Source organism: Myodes glareolus, chromosome 19 (genome assembly GCF_982192425.1).
Source record: "Myodes glareolus chromosome 19, mMyoGla1.1, whole genome shotgun sequence".
NCBI classification, from domain to species: Eukaryota; Metazoa; Chordata; class Mammalia; order Rodentia; family Cricetidae; genus Myodes; species Myodes glareolus.
The window spans coordinates 19,668,471-19,687,158 of record NC_142044.1 but is presented as its reverse complement, the minus strand read 5'-3'; positions in this window follow the sequence as shown (position 1 = coordinate 19,687,158).

Sequence of the window (18,688 nt, the reverse complement as noted above, 5' to 3'; positions counted from 1 at the left end):
AGCGGTCATAATTTAAAAGTGAGTCTTTGAAGTCAGTGAGGCTGATTCTGAGCTATATTTCACTGAGCTTCAAGAGAAAATCCACTCTTGGTGTCTTCCAGCCACTGAAGCTACCCATATTCCCTGACTCAGCATTTGCACTGCTCCTTCGTGGCATCCATCATCACCTTCGTTTGTCTCTGAGTGCCCTCTCTTTCTTCACATGAAAGGCTTTGAGCTTCTCCTGAGCTGCGCTAAGATTCACCAAGATTAACTCTCATTTCAAGGTATTAGATTAAGAAATAAAGTGTCTTTTGTTTATAAGGGGCAATATTTATAAAGCAGGACACACATACCATTGGAAAACTGTTGTCTAGCCTATCATAAGTTGTCATGTTTTTATAAAGTCAGTTTTGTTAATTTCATAAGCACTCATGTATTACCGACTCTCGTCCTGAGATTTTCATAGAGAGAAACAAATTTCTTTTATTTAATCACATATTGAAGACAACGTGGAAGCACCAACTGATGGATGGAGGGGAAAGCAATGAGAATTGAAAAGTGTTAGCTATGAAGAATTCACAATTCCCTAAATAATGACTTCTTATGCCAATTAAAACAATCAGAGGCATTGCTCACCTCATACAGAAATCAAAGGCACTGAGGGTGAGAGCATTCGATGCACAACCATGGGAACCTGAACACAAATGCCCAAAACTCATGTAAATAGAATGCCCAAAGCCTCTTCAACCCTAGTGCTGTAGGGGAGAGAAGCAAGAGGATCACTTAGGCATATAAACCACCAGTCTAGCTCAGGGTTCAGTAAGAGACCCAGTCTCAAGGAAATAAGAATAAGAGAGATGGATCAGGACACCTGACCTTAGAACAAAAATGTGCTCACTTTATATCCACATGTACATATGCCCCCTACACCAAATAAATGGATAAACAAATGAAGGATAAAATAAATGAAAATATATTTTTTGCCCTTATAAATTATTTATTCATTTGCAGATACAGTGTAGTACATGAAAATGCTCATGAATGGTTCAACACTCAACACAACATCAGCATTATGAACTGCAATTGTTTGGAAGGAGTGTTTAAAGATGGATAATAAAAGCTCAGCCATAAAAGATATTCAGAAGGATTCATAAACTCATGTGTAGTTTCATGAGTGCAAGACTAGAGTTGGGCTTTGTAGGAAGCAATTGATCATGAAATGATGGTATTTAAAACAAAATAAATCAGAATCAATATACAAAATCAAGGAAGATTTGGTGTAAAGAATCAGCAAACATTGCAACCTACTTGGAGAAAAGGAAATAAAAGTGGGCAGTTGCTCAGCATATGGCCTGTTGAACGCACAGAGACAAGTGGAGGCAAGCTGGGCACTCTCTGCAAACACTTGCCGCTCTAGTGAACAGGCCTTCACCATCCGTGAGCCCTCTATTTTAACGTCTGAAGATAAATAATGTTAGGTGTTATGCATGTAGATTGCATAGTCACATAGGCATTCCAAAGGAAGTATTAGTCACCACTAGAGAAGTAAAAATTGATCTTAAACAAATTTGGGGCTGTAGTGTGGTAAGTTATCTCCTTAATAACTTATCCAATGAAGAAAATCTGAAATGGTAATATTGCTGATATAATGAGCTAACTAAAATATATTATTAAATTAACTTTCTCTATTTCCTTTTTTCTGTCTACAGTGACTAAGAAAATATTTAAATTACTCATGTAAATTGCATTTTACTGCAAAATGATACCTAAGATGAATTATATAAAATTTTATATGAAATTATACCTAATGTTCCTCTGGATTGTGGAAGGACACACAATCCGCATGCTTACCGATAAGCACTAGAGAAACCAGAAATGCTAAACATGCAAGATTTTCTCAACAAAAGAGATTTACACCTGCTGCCCACCAAGAGGCCTGGGAGTGGATGTTGTTTAATCATCTGGTTGATATTCTGTAGGGATGGATAGGCTTCACCTGAATCTTCCTTTAACGGAACGTTTTTTTCTCTGTCAATAGAATCCATTCTTGTAGAAGAAGTAATGGGTACTTTGCAAAGGAATTTCAATGTAGTCGTGCCCTAAGCTTTGTTTTGGTAATTGTCAGGAAGAAATCTTTTTCCAAAGATATACCCAGTTAAAAAATGTCAGCGATAGGCTGCTCAGGGTCAGGCTCCACAGTTTCAAACCAACCCAGCAAACTAAATCATGCTGAACTGTGTTATTTTTTCTTGATTCTCATTGTTCATACTGCTGCCAGCAAATATAAGAGCAGAGAATAATTGTGTTGATCAGTCCTATGTCAATGTGACAGAGAATCATTGTGCTGGTTAGTCTTACATCAATGTGATACAAGATAGAGTCGTTTTGGAAGCGGAAACCTTAAAGGTGAAAATGCTCCCTCTCTATTGGCCTATGGGCAAGACTGGTTTTTATTTTATTTTATTTTATTTTATTTTATTTTATTTTATCAATTATTATTATAAGAGGCTCCAGCTCACTGTGGGCTCTGCCATTCCTAGGTTTGTGGCTCTGGATGGCAAAAGAAGGTAAGGTAAACAAGCCATAAAGTGCAAGCCAGTAAGTAACATCCTTCCATGGCTTCTGTATCAGCTCCTGGCCCCTGAGAGCTGCTTTGAGTTTCTGCTTTGACTTTCCTGGATGATGAACTATAGAAACCATACGGTGAAATAAATCTTTGGTTATGGCATTTTATCGCAGCAATCCAAACCTTAAGTAACTGTGTAATAATGTCAATGTTCTTAGTGTAGTGTGAGAATTGAGGGTTGATGAGGTGACTTGGATAGATAAGAAATATTCAGGAGAATTAAGGAAACCAAAGATAAATTGGACGTAAGTCTCTAATAGGCTCAATGACTATAAGTTCCTGACAAAAATTATTTTAGGTTCTTGTGTAGTTATTTCATTGTCTGGTTCTATAATCAACAGAGAGCCTATCTCATTCAGGAAGGTTGTTGAACTAACACATGAAAATGTTTAGAAAATTCATATACTGATGTGTCAAGGTTGTGTACAGTATTCGGTCCAGCTTTTATTTAGCAAATATCCAATATTTTTTTGTCTTGGAAATGGAGTTGAACTTAGACAAACAGGAAAGAGGGAAAGAAGAAAATGTTTCAGGTAGAAAGGAAAGACTGAAAGAAAGAAAAGCTGTTAAATTTGTAACCTTAATAGTCTAACTGGTTTCAACACTTCCAATTCCAAGCAGCTTGGAAGAGCTTTGGTGTCTTGTGATACAACATTTCCACTACCCTGGATTTAGCTTCAGTCCCAGTACACTATTTTGTAGTAGTCCAGATTTACTGTGTGATAAAGCCATTCCTCAAACATAATCCTTCCTGATCCTTGATTCCTACAGAGGTCCATCTCTGATATCCCAGTGCCCCTCTGCTTCTCAGCAAAGTAATCAGAAATAGAAGATGATCTAGTTAATAGTCTAAGGCTATTCTTGGTTTTCAGTCTCAAAAGAATCTTGATTATCACAAACAGTAACTTCAATAATTCCCTATTCACTTCTTCTCCTTCTGTGTTACACTCTCCTATTCCTTTCATCCTTAAGCCTGAGGTCACTTCCCATGGAAATTGCATTATGAATGAATTTCTTTGGAAGACCTCGTGGGAGAAACAACTATGTGTCAACACCATGTCTATGTAATGAAGAGTTATCCTACCCAGTTTAGAGTCCTTACTTGAAATTTTGGGCATCTTGAGATTTTTATCCCCAACAACAAATACAGAGATGGGGTTTGGAGAGAGGAAGAATGGCTAAAAAGTGTTTTCCTCTCAAAGCACTGCTGAGATTTCACATAAAGTCTCAGCCACATTGCTCCCTCCTTGAAGCCTTTAAAACCTATAGCCCCTCAGACCTAAATTCATCATGCTCACCTCTTTTATAATTCTATTCTCACACTGTCAACAATTTTCTTTGAAGTGTTCTCAGATTAGAAACATTGTATAAGGTATGTGGAGATATTAGAAACATTGTATAAGGGTTCTTGGAAAATTAGAAACATTGTATAAGGGTTCTGGGGAAATTAGAAACATTGTATAATGGAGAGATTAGAAACATTGTATAAGGGTTCTGGGGATATTAGAAACATTGTATAATGGAGAGATTAGAAACATTGTATAAGGGTTCTAGGGAAATTAGAAACATTGTATAAGGGTATATATAGATATAGATATAGATATAGATGATATAGATATAGATAGATATAGATATAGATATAGATATAGATATAGATATAGATATAGATTAGAAACATTGTATAAAGGTGTCTGGAGCCCTGGTGCAAACATAGGACTGGAGATTGGATCCCAGCATCTAATGTGAAAGCTGTACACGGCACAGCATGGCTGTAACCTGACACTATGGGAACAGGGACAGGGACACTCTGAAAGTTGCTGGATGCTAGCCTAGCAGAAAATTATGAGCTCCGGGTTAAGCCAGAGACTCTGCTTCAAAAAGAACTAGGCAGAGAACAGTAGAGAAAGATTCTCTTTGAGAGTGGCTCCATTCCAAAAAAAAATACTAATAGAGTAAGAGATGATCTAGCCTTTGGTCTCCCCATGCATGCAGAGGTGCTTGCACCAGTAGCACACTTTTACACCGGCACACATGGAAACCTCGCACATGTGATTACTGTCACACGCACACACACAAAGAAAAACCAAGAAACACTAAGTGAATGGTCCGTCCATCCAATGAGAGCCCCAAGGGCAAGGACCCCATCAGGCTCATACCTGCCCATGCAGCCCCTGCAGCTGGTGCACAGTTCTGAACACTGTAGGTTTTTAGTCATTCCCTAGATTTGGACATGCTCTGTCATAATACCAGCATACAGCTCCATCTATGAAACATTGGCCAGATGAATCCTGTTATAAACCTGGAACGGACCCCAAAACCTCCATCCTGACAGATTCATTCTTAAGATAAATGGTGTAAATTTAAGCAAGAAAAGCTCTACTTTTTCTTGAGAGCATTACCTTTGTAAAGAAACATATATCTCACTTAGACCCCTAGGTGGTCAGTTCTGAACCTTACAAGTCAGACTGAAAGGAAGAAGGGTTTTCCTGACCTGCAGCAAGGGGAGTGAACTTGGGGAAGCTGCAGCTGAGTAAGAAGGGTGTGGGAGACATTGCTGGAACACTGTGTGTGGATGGGACCTAAATACCTATGACCTTCTGGATTCTAACCGGAGTATAGCCTCACTCCAACTTACAGTGATTAGGCTCCTTGTGCAAACTTGTCACAAAGGGAGTTTCTTGGTATATCAAGTCTAGAATGGAACGTATGTAGATTTCATATTTGTAGCCCTCTTTAGTTTTAGGTTTTAACATACCTATAGTCTATATACACAATCGAGCCTCGGTATTCAGATCGCATGTCTGGAAGTTCACCTACCCCCTAAGAGTGGCTTAGAAGATCCAAATCCAGACATACTCTGTCCCCACTGCCATTCACAGACAATGCAGGGCTGGAAGACAAGTTTGAATTGTCTAGCAGGTATCTTCTGAACTGCGGCTCAGCAGTAAGGCTCTCTTGATGCTGCCGGTTTGGTTTCTCATATTCTGAATGCCTGTCCTCTCTGCGATCTAGTTGGTGCTACGTTTTCACATTTTTTCTTCTCTCTGTTGGTGAGTTTCCTCTTATGAAATGGACTCAGGTCCACAAGCTAAGGGTAAAGCACCATAGCTGAAGACAACTACACAACTCATTGAAGACAAGAAGCTCCCTCTGTGGCATATGGGAACAAATACGAGACCCATATAGCCAGGCATCATGCAGAGAGTAAGACACCTTAGAACACTCAGTCTTAAACAGGCTGTCTCCAGCAAATCCTCAGGGCTCAGGGACCCTGCAGAAGAAGAGGCAGGAAGATTGTAAGTGTCGGAGTGGATGGAGAATACTAAGGAAACAAGGCCCTCTAAATCAATATGACCAAAGAGACTGAGGCAGTGCAACACAGAACCTGCCTGGGTCTACACCGGGTTGTTTGTATATATAGTATGGCTTCTAGTTTAAGGTTTTTATAAGATTCCTGAGTGTGTGAATGAGGGGGTCTCACTCTGACTCTTGACTTTTTAATTAGCAGTTGATAATGCACAGAATTCACTACTGAAAAAACGGAGGCAGTGAAGTGAAATAGACATGGAAGTTACGGAGTGCTTCTGTCCAAGGAGTGTGAGTCAGCCTGACTAATGCATAATGTATTGCAGACTTTTCTCATAGAAAGTCATTGACACTGTCTCTCGGGGTCTTTCCCTTCAGTCAATATTGTCCAATTCTGATGTGCTAACTTTTGTTTTATCTCATTCTATTCTATATTATTTTATTTTATTTCAGTATCATCATTTAGGAACCTGTCTGTTTTCTAATGAGAGACAAAAAGGGAGTAGATCCAGATTTGAGGAGAGGTGGGGAAAAACTGGGGGAAAACAATGGAAGGAAAATCATAACCAGTATAAATTATATAGGGAAAAATCTATTTTCTATATAAGGGGAAAGAGTTAAAAGGAAGAATGGTAATGAGAAACCAAAATTATAGTATTAAAATTTATATATAAATTATAGTTCTTAATATGGGTAAATATAAAATTATTTTAAATTAAAGGTAAGAGTAAGGATGTAAGTTCTCTGGTATTGATTAAAGGAATATCAATTTATATGTTAACAATGCACAAACAGGAAATTATATCATGAACTTTAACTCTGTAATCACATGGTTTTGCAGGCAAACTTTTATTTTACCACTTTTCATTTCTGTCTGGTCAGTTCCAATATAGCTTCACTCATCAGTTCAACATAATAAGCCCTTTAAAGGTCATTTTCATCTGCAATAAATAACAGTAAACTTGGTTTTGTAGCTATTTGGATACATTTCTATACAATGATCTTTTTAAACAATGGAATATATGAGCTTAATTTGATTACCATGATAGTTTATAAATTTAATTTTGCAAATAAAAAGGGAGAATGGCACACTGTCTTCTAAAACACAGAATTATATATGAATATGGCTGATTTTATGTGTGTGTGGTGGGGTAATGTACGTGTTTATATAGATACACATGTATGTTTTTAGCAATGGTTTATTTGTTGTGTATGTGCTTATAGATGTGTATGGCAACTTCATGCCACGCTGTGCATGTGGGGGTCAGAGGACAACTTGCGGGCATCATGTCTCACCTTCCATAATGTGTATTCCAGGGATGGAACATCTGTCATCATGCTTATGATCAACACCTTTACCCATGGAGCTATCCTGCCAGTGTCACTAAAATTTAAGAATATACCTTTATAAAAATGTGGGAGAGTGTTTTCTTCTGGCTTTAGAGCCCAAGGTATGACCTAAAGTCAGCCTGAGTAGTATGACCTGAAAGCTTGGTTTTGTAAAATAATTTCAAATAATTTTATATAGGTGTATCGATTTTAACTTTGGACTGCATTTTTCAAAACGATTCACTTTTAGCATTTAATTATTTATATTGTACAATAATAATACAAAAATGACTCCTCTTAATAATGCTGCTTTAGTAAGTTCATAATGTTAATAACACTTTTCTATAGTTTAGAAAAATAATTTTTTACTTAGGGAGAGCTATCAAGAAGTATTGAGGAATTTCAGGTTTGTAGAAAAGCCCCAGAAGTAACTGAATTAAATATAGAATTTATACTCAGATATGCATGGTTCTGGGGTGTACCACTTAACTTCCTAAAGATTCATGTGGTCCACACTCACGTCTAAAAGATAAACTTAAAGGCTATTTGTTGTACCCAAGTAATAGAACAATGTACTAATTTGCAAAGAAAAATACTTGGAACCCTTATTTATCATATATTACATATTATATATTGCATTATTTTCACTAGGATAAGAGCACACATTGGTCCCTTTCTTAATATTAGGCTTTTCTCACGTAATCATTTAAATTTAAGTATCACCAAACCTTTTATAGGTGGTACACAAACTAAACTTTGGGAAAAAGTGTAGGTTTCTTTTTTTAATTAGCACCTTATAAAGAATTAGCTCTTAAAAGAAGAGAGACAGTGTAGTGAAGTAGACGTGGAAGTTACAGAGCACTTCTCTCCAAAGAGTGTGAGGCAGTATGACTAACACACAGCATATTGGAGGCTTCTCTCATTCAGCATTGGGCACCAACAAAGGGAGGGGCCTCAGGAAAGGAGGGGCCTCCTTGAGTGGGGATCTTCTGTTTCCCTAGGAAAAACAGTTACATCTGACCACCCTGGGAGAGGCTTATAAAGTCCTTCCAAGCTAGTAAAGGAAAAGATTCAGACAATTAAAACAGGAAGTACCAGCTGGGGAAGCTCTCCAGTGGTGTTCACAAGCTCGGAGGCTGCATAATGAAGAACAGAAGATGCATGGGGGGGGGTGTCTCCTAGGAGCTCTGCATGGGAAGGGGTGAGCAGGTGGCCCTCATCAGCAAGTGTTAGGGAGTTTGTGTTCTTAAAGCCCACCAGACCCACTGAGATGCTTTCTTTTGAAAATAGAAGCAAAATGAAATATACATTTTTCATCAATAGATTAGTGAGCTTTATGGGAGTATAGATATTTTTGGAGAACTGCTTCTTTTGGAGAATTGCTTGGTGATACACATGGTAATGAAATTTTATACAGGAGGGTTTTTTTTTTGCTTTTAGTGAATGTTTTTATGGCTTTAAATATGTGTTTAAAGGAAGACTCATCCTAAAAAAAAAATGTCATGTTCTTATCAGGAATAATCAGGCAACAGCTGAGGACATACATGCAATCACTAAGGATGTATAAAGACTTAGAGAAGGCATAATTCAAACTGAGCAATCAACTTTCATAGAAATCATGATGCCATTATTTCACGTTAGGAAAGTCAATCATCAGAAAATAAAGTGTCTAAAGTTACAATTAAGTCAATCAATTTTCAACAGAAAAATATGTGCAGTTATATATTCTGTCTCTTGTCTTTTAACATTACTAGTATGTCAGGATGTCAGATTCTGACTTTCAGTTTTCTGCAGCATTTTGGATGAACACTTGTAGAAATCACTCTATGGTATGCAAAGTTCCCACTAGTTGGGAAAACTATGCATGCAAACATAGAAGTCACTATATTTAATTCGAAAGGAAGGAAACACTTCACAAGGCACAAGCTATCATTATAACAAAAATTATAAGCAATCTCATTTAAATTCCAATAAAAGCAAGCAATCTTTTATTTAGCTACCAACCAATTAGTAGGGTATAACTGGGAAAAAGTGTAAAATGAGGTTCACTCCATGTCAGTGGTAAGAAGCCATTTAAAATTCTGTACTTTTCCCACATAAAAGAGGCAACCCTGGCCTTTATTTGCCTCACCAGCAAAATGAAGGCTTGGGGAAGAAAATGATGCACTACAAAATCAGGGTAATATTTTTTCTTGGGTCTCCATGTAATTTCCAGTGGTTAAGAAGTAAACACAGTGATGTTCAAATCTCAGAACCCCAAGAATCAAGAACCAGCCCAACACACTGATGAGCCTTTTTTTGCTACTTCAAGCCAAGCATCAGAAGAAGTCTAGGGATAAATTAGTAGCAAAGAAAGTCATTAGGACTGACTGTAGCAGCTCCAGGTCATCAAGGGAGCAATCAGCACCATGGCCAATGCTGGTAGAGGTTTCTTGAGAGTTGAAGAGTTCAGAGTTCTTTCTGTCTTCATGTAAGAGTGGGAAAGGTTGCTGTCTTCATCTGCACAGGGTTTCCCAGGATGCTGACTGCGTTCCCTTTGTAGAGTTCAGCTTCCTTTTCATGATTATTATGGTTAGGGCTGAGGATGATTTCAGTGAGCGAATAGTTACCAAGTATACAGGATGCCCTGGTTTTGAGTCTAAGCAATGAAGTTAACAAAAAACAAATGGTTGGTTGGCAAGTGGCAGTATCCCAGTGAGATGCTTACTAAATCTGTTTCTCCTCACCCCCACCTCTCTCTCTTCATGTGTGTATATGTTTGTATATGTGTCTCTGTATGTGTGCTCACATGCACGTGCATGTGCCACACATACTTTTAAGAAGGCAGATAAAAACTTGTAAGAGTCAGTTAGTTCCTTCCACAATATGGGTGCAGGGAATTAAACTCGTCATTAAGATTGGCAGCAAGTGCATTTACCCACTAAGCCGTCTTCCTGGTCTGTCTCTTCTTTTTTGACTCACTCAAGTTCCATTATTGACCTGATGTTTAAACAGGGATGAGTATGAAAGCATCAGATGACATCACTGCATGTACCATAGTGTTTTCCAGATTCTATATCACCAACTACAAAGAGTGTAACTTATGAAAGTTATGTCCAGACTGCTTTGTTCCTGGCTTTTCCATGAAGTTTTGATCTCTCTCAGTGTTCATGCTGAAAAATTTACCTTTCCAAAGGGGTCTCATAAAGCAATTTGTTGCTTCAGAATTTGTTACATATTACTTGCTGGCCATTATTTCTGATTGTAATTCATGTAATTAAGATTTTAAAAGTATAACAGATGGATAGCTCAGTTAGGATAAAATTTAATAATAGTATGTGGCAGGAGAGATGGATAAATGGAGAAGAACACTTGCTGCTCTCTCAGAGGATCTCAGCTTCTCAGCTTGGTTCCCAGAACCACTTTGAGCAACTGACAATGTCCTGTAGTTCCAGCTCCGGGAAATTCAATTCCCCATTCTGGACTATACAGCCAGCATGCATGCACATGCATGCATGCACACGCATACACAAGCACACACACACACAAATACTTAAAATTTTCCTTTAAAAATCTTGGCACAAGTAGTCAATAACTGCTAAGAGTAAGGGAATTAATCTCTTTCTAGTGCCAAAATTCTTCTTAGGTTTTCCATTTCCAATATATGTATGTATTTACATGTAGCAATAAATAATCGAAGAAGAGTTGTGCAGTGTGGGCATGTGAGGTGTTGGTATGGGAAAAGGAAAAGTAGGGCTATAGATGCAGTGGCTCTTTTATGCAACATCACGGGGTTCTGCTTTCTGCTTTGATTTTAGTCCTGCTCCACAAGATAAAACCCATACCTAACACTAGGACAAAACATAGGTCCTAGGCAAATAGTTACTGCTAACATTCTGCTAATGGAAAGAGTATTTAACAGACCCCTAATGACTTATTATTAAATTCATGTATCAGTGTACCTCTAAACACCCATTTGAGAAGTCTCTTTTTTCACTAAGTGATTTTTAGCCAACATCCCTACCACTGACCATGATGCAGAAAATAAGGGATCACATAATGCTCAATTCTAAAGGAACGATGTATACCATTGTCCCTCACAAAACTAAGGGATCATAGATGGAGCAGGGTAAAAGGTGTAGAGATAATAGATGATTGCAAGGAAATAGCTTCTGGACAGAAACAAGTTCACAGCAGTGTGACACCATGCATAAAGCCTGTGCAAGTTCAAGCCATTCCAAATTCAAGAATGGAGATGGGAGTTGGATACACAGTTTCATCCCTAGCCATGAAGCTCTTCACAAATGTTGTCTACCAAGAGAAGAAAAGAGGGTCTTCTATCGGGATTAAGGCCTGGTAAGTCAGCCATGTTCCAATGGAAGACCACAATTCAGAAATATTTAAGCAGAAAAAAATGGTGTTAGGGGTTTTTTTTTAAATTAATACTATGTTAAGTAGGTAGAAAATGGGGGAAATTCTTGAGTTGGGAGGGAAATGTGATCAAAGCATATATTAAACTTTCAAAGAATCCATCTCCTCCACCAGTAGGTGCAGTTCATGATGAAGCCATTGTTTGACTTCAATATTTGAGGAAAGCTAAGCTCACCTCTTCACTCACACAGTCAATATTTATTGTCCACAAATTTTATACCAAGCTCTTCCTATGAGTTTTAGATACAGTGTTTCAATTTCACCATGTTATAATGTCATTTCACTAAAGTAATCAGTATTATTTTACAGTTGTTTCTCTTTTCAAATTCACATAAAGCTGAAATATACAAGTTTAGAAAATTTTCAACTATTCTTTAGGCCACTATCAGCATCTTAACTTAATGAATCAGGCTTCAGTTTCCTATCCTGGGCCCAAGGTCTTTCACTGGATTTGTCTGAGATTGGATTTATTTCACTAATGATTTCTTATCATTTCATTGGTCACTTGCCTTTTAAGAACTGTTTCCTTTTTTGTTTACCTGTGTTTAATTTCCCTTCAACTATCAGGTTCATTCTAGGCTCTATTCAAGGCTGACTAAAGTCCTTTAGAATGATGTCTGTATAGTTGTATAGTTTCTTTTTTAAAAAAAAGTTTATGTAACAAGTTTTCTAGATACTAAAGCAACAAAATCCACACACAAACTCATATAAGTTTAGACTGCAATGGTTATATGTAGACAGAAATTGCTTGTTCATTTCCTGACCACTTAAACCTAAATAATTACTCAGAAACTATATTAAATGCAATACTATTTGGACAATAGCTTAAGCATATTTCTAGCTAGCTCTTCTATCTTAAATTAACCCATTTCTATTATTTTATATTTTACTCCGAGGCTCATGGCTCACCAGCAATGTTCCAGCGTGTCTGTCTCCTGCATCAACTACATGGTGTCTTACTAACTCTGCCTTCCTTTTCCTAGCATTCAGCTTAGGTTTCCTGCCTAACTACACTCTGCCCTATCACAGGTCAAAGCAGCTTCTTTATTCATTAAACAATAAAAGCAACATGTATACAGAAGGACTTCTCACATCATCTTCCCTTTTCTGTCTAAATAGAAAGGAAGGTTTTAACATTAACATAGTAACATTACATATAACAAAACAGGTATTAAGCTTCCGGCAACTAGGCTTCCTTCCTGATTGTGCAGAGGGCTGTTGCCTGGGATGGTGAGCTGTAAGTTTTCCCCCTTAAATAAATAACCACTCTATTAATCATAATTCCAAACTGGTGTGGGATTGTTTGTGACTTACACCTTCATGACCCACATGTAGTTTATTGAGAGCCTGGAGATGGAGGACCTTTGAGATAGTTTCTTCACTCACACATCTGGTGGAGAGATGCTTCTTAGCCTTTGGTCCATGTGAAGCCATGTCCTCTGGGGCCTCTTTTTATAAGATTTGACCTTCCCATAGGAAAGGAGACTTGGGTAGTGGAAAGAAACAACTCTTTACAGATATGATATATTCTGTCAGAGGCAACCACAAACAAAACTGTGAGATTAACATATATGTCATAACATTCAATAACACTGATAAAAAGTTAAGAAAATTAGGACATCAGAGTAATTTAATGTAATAAGTCATACAAATCTGTCACTATTCACTATTTCCTATAGGAGAGTCTGTACTACAATTTTGATCCAAATTCCATTATATAAAGATGAACACCCACTACAATAAGAACTATCTTGCTGGTTAATTGGATGGATTTCTACATCATTTTTCTAATCAATAATAAAATCAATTAATCATATACTTACCTTGGAAACTCTCTTTGAATCTAGGCTTCCTTTCTCCCTGCTCAGTTCCTATGAACACGTCTGGGTCACTAGGGACTCTGCGCGAACTCAAGGCTGTGCACTTATGTCACATAGGCACAGGGAATTGACAAAGTTGCTCTATTAGAGGGAAGTTGAGGGAAAAGAAGTAAATTGTGTCACCTTAGGAAAATTCAATATCAGGGCCTCTGAAACTACTCACAGGTAGGTATTTCTTCTTAAATCCTTGCTATCGTGGTTCAGCCCTTCTTCAAACTTCTCTTCTCTTTTCTTTGCTATTTTCCCAATTTAAAATTTCTGTAAGTTTCATTGGTACTTTTGATTTGTTGACTTATTAATAGACTGATATATTTTATCCCCATTATTATATGATCTTTACTGTTCCCAGACAACTTCAGCTCTATAGACACATCTATTCAGTTTTGAACAATGAAAATTGTCCTTAGGAAAGTCACTTTGTGATGAACATAAAAATGTTTATGTCTACCCTTACCTCACTTATGCTTGTTAGACTAACTACAAATGCATAAATTTCCAATTTTCAATGTTCTATAATACATTACTGATAATATGAACTTTTTAAAGTAGTATTCATCTTACTTTTAAATATGAGCAAAACTCTTTGATTCCTAATACTTTAAATTCAACTCTGAATTACTTTTTCTTTCTTTTTTCATTCCAAAACTTAATGTTTTTTAAAAATTCTTTCATGTATAGGTAAAAGCTAAGTTCTACAGAGAAAATGGGCAAACTAACAGTTTATATATTTGGGGCAAAGCTGTTTGGTATCAATTTCTGCTGCTCTCAATCTATAGCACAGTTAAGAATGGGGCAATTATACATAGTAAGTTTTCCTTTCAAATCCAAAACACAAAATAAGCCCTTGTCAAAAATTATTAATGTTGTAAGGAAAGTTCATCATAGCCTAAGCCATTTTAAGGAATAAATCTATTTAAATAGAGGGTGTGGGGTGTGTGTGTGTGTGTGTGTGTGTGTGTGTGTGTGTATGTGTGTGCACATGCCTGCATTTGTATGGGGAGGAAAGGAAAGTGAGGAAAAGAAGTTGGATGAAGGACTAGTTTTCTTACAAAGTAGAAGAGAAAATGGATATTTTATGGGATGAAAGAAAATATAACTCTAATAATAAATAAACCCTCTTTTAAGAACATAAGCTTACATGGAATGGGAAATTAATGTAAAAAATGAAAATCCAAGTTCAATTCAGAGAATATTGTTGAAAGAGTTAAGATTTTGTACCATAGCTTAGAGATTACCGAAGGAGGCCTGAAGGTAAGAACATAGGAAGGCCGTGATCAGGACTTGTAATGTTACATTTATTACAAACATAATTTGTTTATTATTTGCAATTGGGGTTACATAATGACAATAACTTAATGTTAATTTATACATTGCTCAGCATATGTTTTAATAACATTTGTATTTATTCTTTGAGAATTTAATCAGTATATTTTCATCATATTTATTATTCTGCTCCAACTTCTCCCAGTTTCTCTTCCACCATCCAACTTCTTTCAACCCATGAAACTTCAATGTGTTTTCCCTCTCTGTCTCTCTGTCTCTCTGTCTCTCTGTCTCTCTCTGTCTCTCTCTCTCTGTCTCTGTCTCTCATGAGAAAAACCCACAGAGTTAGCTTGTGTTGATTGGCTACTTGTGAACATGGACTCTGCCCAGCAATGCATGTCTTTTCAAACAATCTATTTATTTTATTTGTATCTATTTAATTATTTTTGGTGTGTTTCTGTGCATTTGTATGTGAGACAAAAGGAAAGAGACAGGGCCGGGGACTACACATGCTCCTGTGCTTGCAAAAATCTCAGTGGCTACCCAAATCCTCCTCTGTCACTTTTCACCCCATTTACTTCAGATAGGATTGCTCACTGAACCTGATGCTAAGATGGAGGTCAGCCCGTCCTAGTCTCTCCCTGTCATGTCTAGCGTTTAATGTAGGAGCTGAGCACTTGAACTCCGGTCCTAATGCTTGTACATCGAGTACTCTTACCCACTCCAGATCACATGTCATAGACCCTTGTGTAAAAGTCACCAGTAGATTGAATACTCGTGATACACCTCTCCAATAGGACTTTCAAGCAGTTTTTTTTTCTGAATATTTTACTTTAATGATATCTCCCCTGGAGTGGCATTGAGATCCTCGGTGTACATGTGTTCAGGCCAAACATACTCACAACACACATGCAGCAGTGTGAACAGAAATAACGTGGTTTATTAACCACAAGATCATTCTAAACTTTGCAGGATCCGAGGGAAAAATTATTTTAAGGAATACTATTGGAGCTATCATGATTAACGCTTGTAGGACTTGAAGGAATTTCGATGCAAGAGAGAAAGATATGGAAGTGTGATAAACCTGTGATAAAGCCTCATGCGATCTTGGAGAGATATCCAGACCTATCAAGACTTTAAAATCTACCTCCAATTTAGTTGAGAAGTGATGACCATAATGTTCCAACAAGCCCCTTCTTCGTTCACAGCACAGTTCTGGGACTCTTGTATTCTATTATTTGAGGGTAGAATAACAACATGGTTATTGATTTAAGGCACCTGCAACATTCCCAAAGTACCCACCACTGTTTCAAAAAGTCTATGACGGGATAGTGAATTTTGTGGGGCTAACCAGTGATCTAAGGTTACACTATATAGAACCTCACATCAATAATTCAAATAATCTCAAGCCATGGTACTGGCCAAGCTTCACTGGCAAGAAATACAAACTTATACCTCAAAGAATTGATTCTAAGACTGGAAAATGTACACCAAAATTCTTGTTGGTTTTCAGAGGACCGATTTTATATTTGAAGCTCAGATTTGGCCTCTGTTGCTCAGATACTTAAAAGTACTAAGGCAGGGGCAGGTAGTTCAGGCTTCATCAGTGGGGAATCCTTAATGTGTACCTTGTACACAGCCACAACTCAATCAGTTTATTCTGGTTCATAAGCCCAGTGTGCCAATACTAGGGCACTTAACGTGAGTTTACTATGTTCTTTGGTCTGGTTCTTCCATGTTACAGGTACTGTGACTCTTGTTGGAGAACCAGTCAGCGAAAGACTTTTCCCCTTCTATATTAAGTAGGTTGTACAAATAACCTCATTCTCAGAATAAGCTGCACACACACACACACACAAACACACACATACACTTTCGTTGTTCTTCTTCCAGTGCCTCAATTACCAGTCTAACCACTATTTTTTTCTGTCAATTTTTTTACGTTATCTATATTGCTATGATCTCAGACTACTGTTCCTTCCTCTTAAACTGGATGATCAAGGCCACTATTTAAAGTTCTGGCCACTAGAATGACTTTGTTTGTAAAATGACTTTCTGGGCTCCTCCTACCTAGAATGCAATAAATATCAGTCTATATTCAGTTTGCATGTCTGTGTATGTTCATATGTCATACATGAACAGATTCATATATTAATTGTTCTCTATCATGTTGTCACTTGACACGGGACTAGATAAAAGTTGAGAGGGGGCACACAGAGAGCAGGATGACATGAAAACCTTCTTCTCAACATCTCTGGAAAAGTGTGTATGTGCTTCCTGCCCAGCCCTTATCTAATTCTAACTGTATCAGTTCCATCTTAGATTGATTACTGCTGTCCCTGCCCAACATTGTGATATGGCAAGCTGGCATGAACCTCATACACACAGTTCTGGTTATCTGCCCTCCGGATATCCTACAGGAAGAGGCTGTCTTTATCAAAGGCCAAAAACATGACAAGACGTGCTTTTTAAAAAGATGATGAAAATCTTTGATAAAGACGTCATGGTCTTAGTATGCAACAGTAGTGTTTTGTTTTAGAATAAAAAAGTTATCTGTCACTGAGAGTATATGTCTAAAGCACAAATACAACATTTAGCAGTGTGTCTCTCATGACTCCTAACGAATATAAAAAGTCAAGCTTAATAACTTGTTGCATCTATATTCCTGACCCCATCAGGTAGAGGGGAAATCTTAGGGACCCTCATCAGTAGTGTTGACACTTACCCAGGATTAAGATATGAGACCAGGAACAGAGGGAAATACTACAGATTTCAGTGGCGGTTAAATTATAACCATTCTAAAACTGTTGAATAAAATATTCTAAAGTATTATCAGAACCCTTTCAGTTTCTTTCTGCTCCTAAAATGAAAGTCAATGTTCATTGCAATTAAGGCTTTAAATTGGGAGGAGAAATAAGCACATAAATCCGTCATATGATTTTGTTCAATAAGAACAAGGGAAAAAACAGACAATAAAAATCACATCAAAGTCAGAGCCAGACACACATTGTCCACAACTTTCTTTTTTTTCTCCTTGAGGTTATAAAACCATATGAGTTTTCTCTGCCTCTATTACAGAACTGTTTACTCTGCATCTGAAACCAAATAAGGAAAGCCTTTCAGTTCTGTTTACTTAAAGATGTGAAGCATCCCTAACCCATATGAGTGATGCTATTGTCTTCTAATTGGAAAGGCATTTTTTGTTTACCAAAGGTACAGTGAGCTAAAATCCATAACTTAGCAGAAGCCTAAATGAATGCTCAAAGGAAAACTAGAGCATTATTTAAGTGGGATTCCATATGATATTGTGTTCTAGAAGTTAAGACTAAGGAGCAAACCTTTGAGAGGGAGTTTCCTGTCCTCAAAGAAACGTGGATGTTATTATAGGAGTCTGAGCCCTGCAGACTTCAGTTCACTGTAGCAAAAGGGCTCTGAGAAAGATAAAATCATCTGTATTCTATTATGAGCAAGCAGGCTGGTTGAAAAGGGACATTGAGTATGCAATGTGGTAGATATTAGCAAACACTTAAGAGAAACCACAGGAAAAAAAAAAACCCTCGTGCATTGGCCTGGAGTAAGCCTTCAGCATCTGTTCAGGCCCTTCAGAGTCTTCGCTGCTGAGAACATAAGTCGGTTTGTTGGTCATTCCTCTGAACTTGAAGCCAGATGAGCAAATCCGAGCCATTTTATGGTACAATCATTCAAATCATTCCAGTATGTTACAAGACTTTTTGCCTTTGCCTTGAGCTTCAAAAAGAATTAGGCGGTATTTGTAACACTTCGCACATTCCAAGGAAACGATTGGATCCAATTGTGAAAGTTTTCAAGCTCTGACGAATTTTCTAGTATAAAATTTAGGTTAAGCATCTGAGTTAACACGACGCTTTGCTCC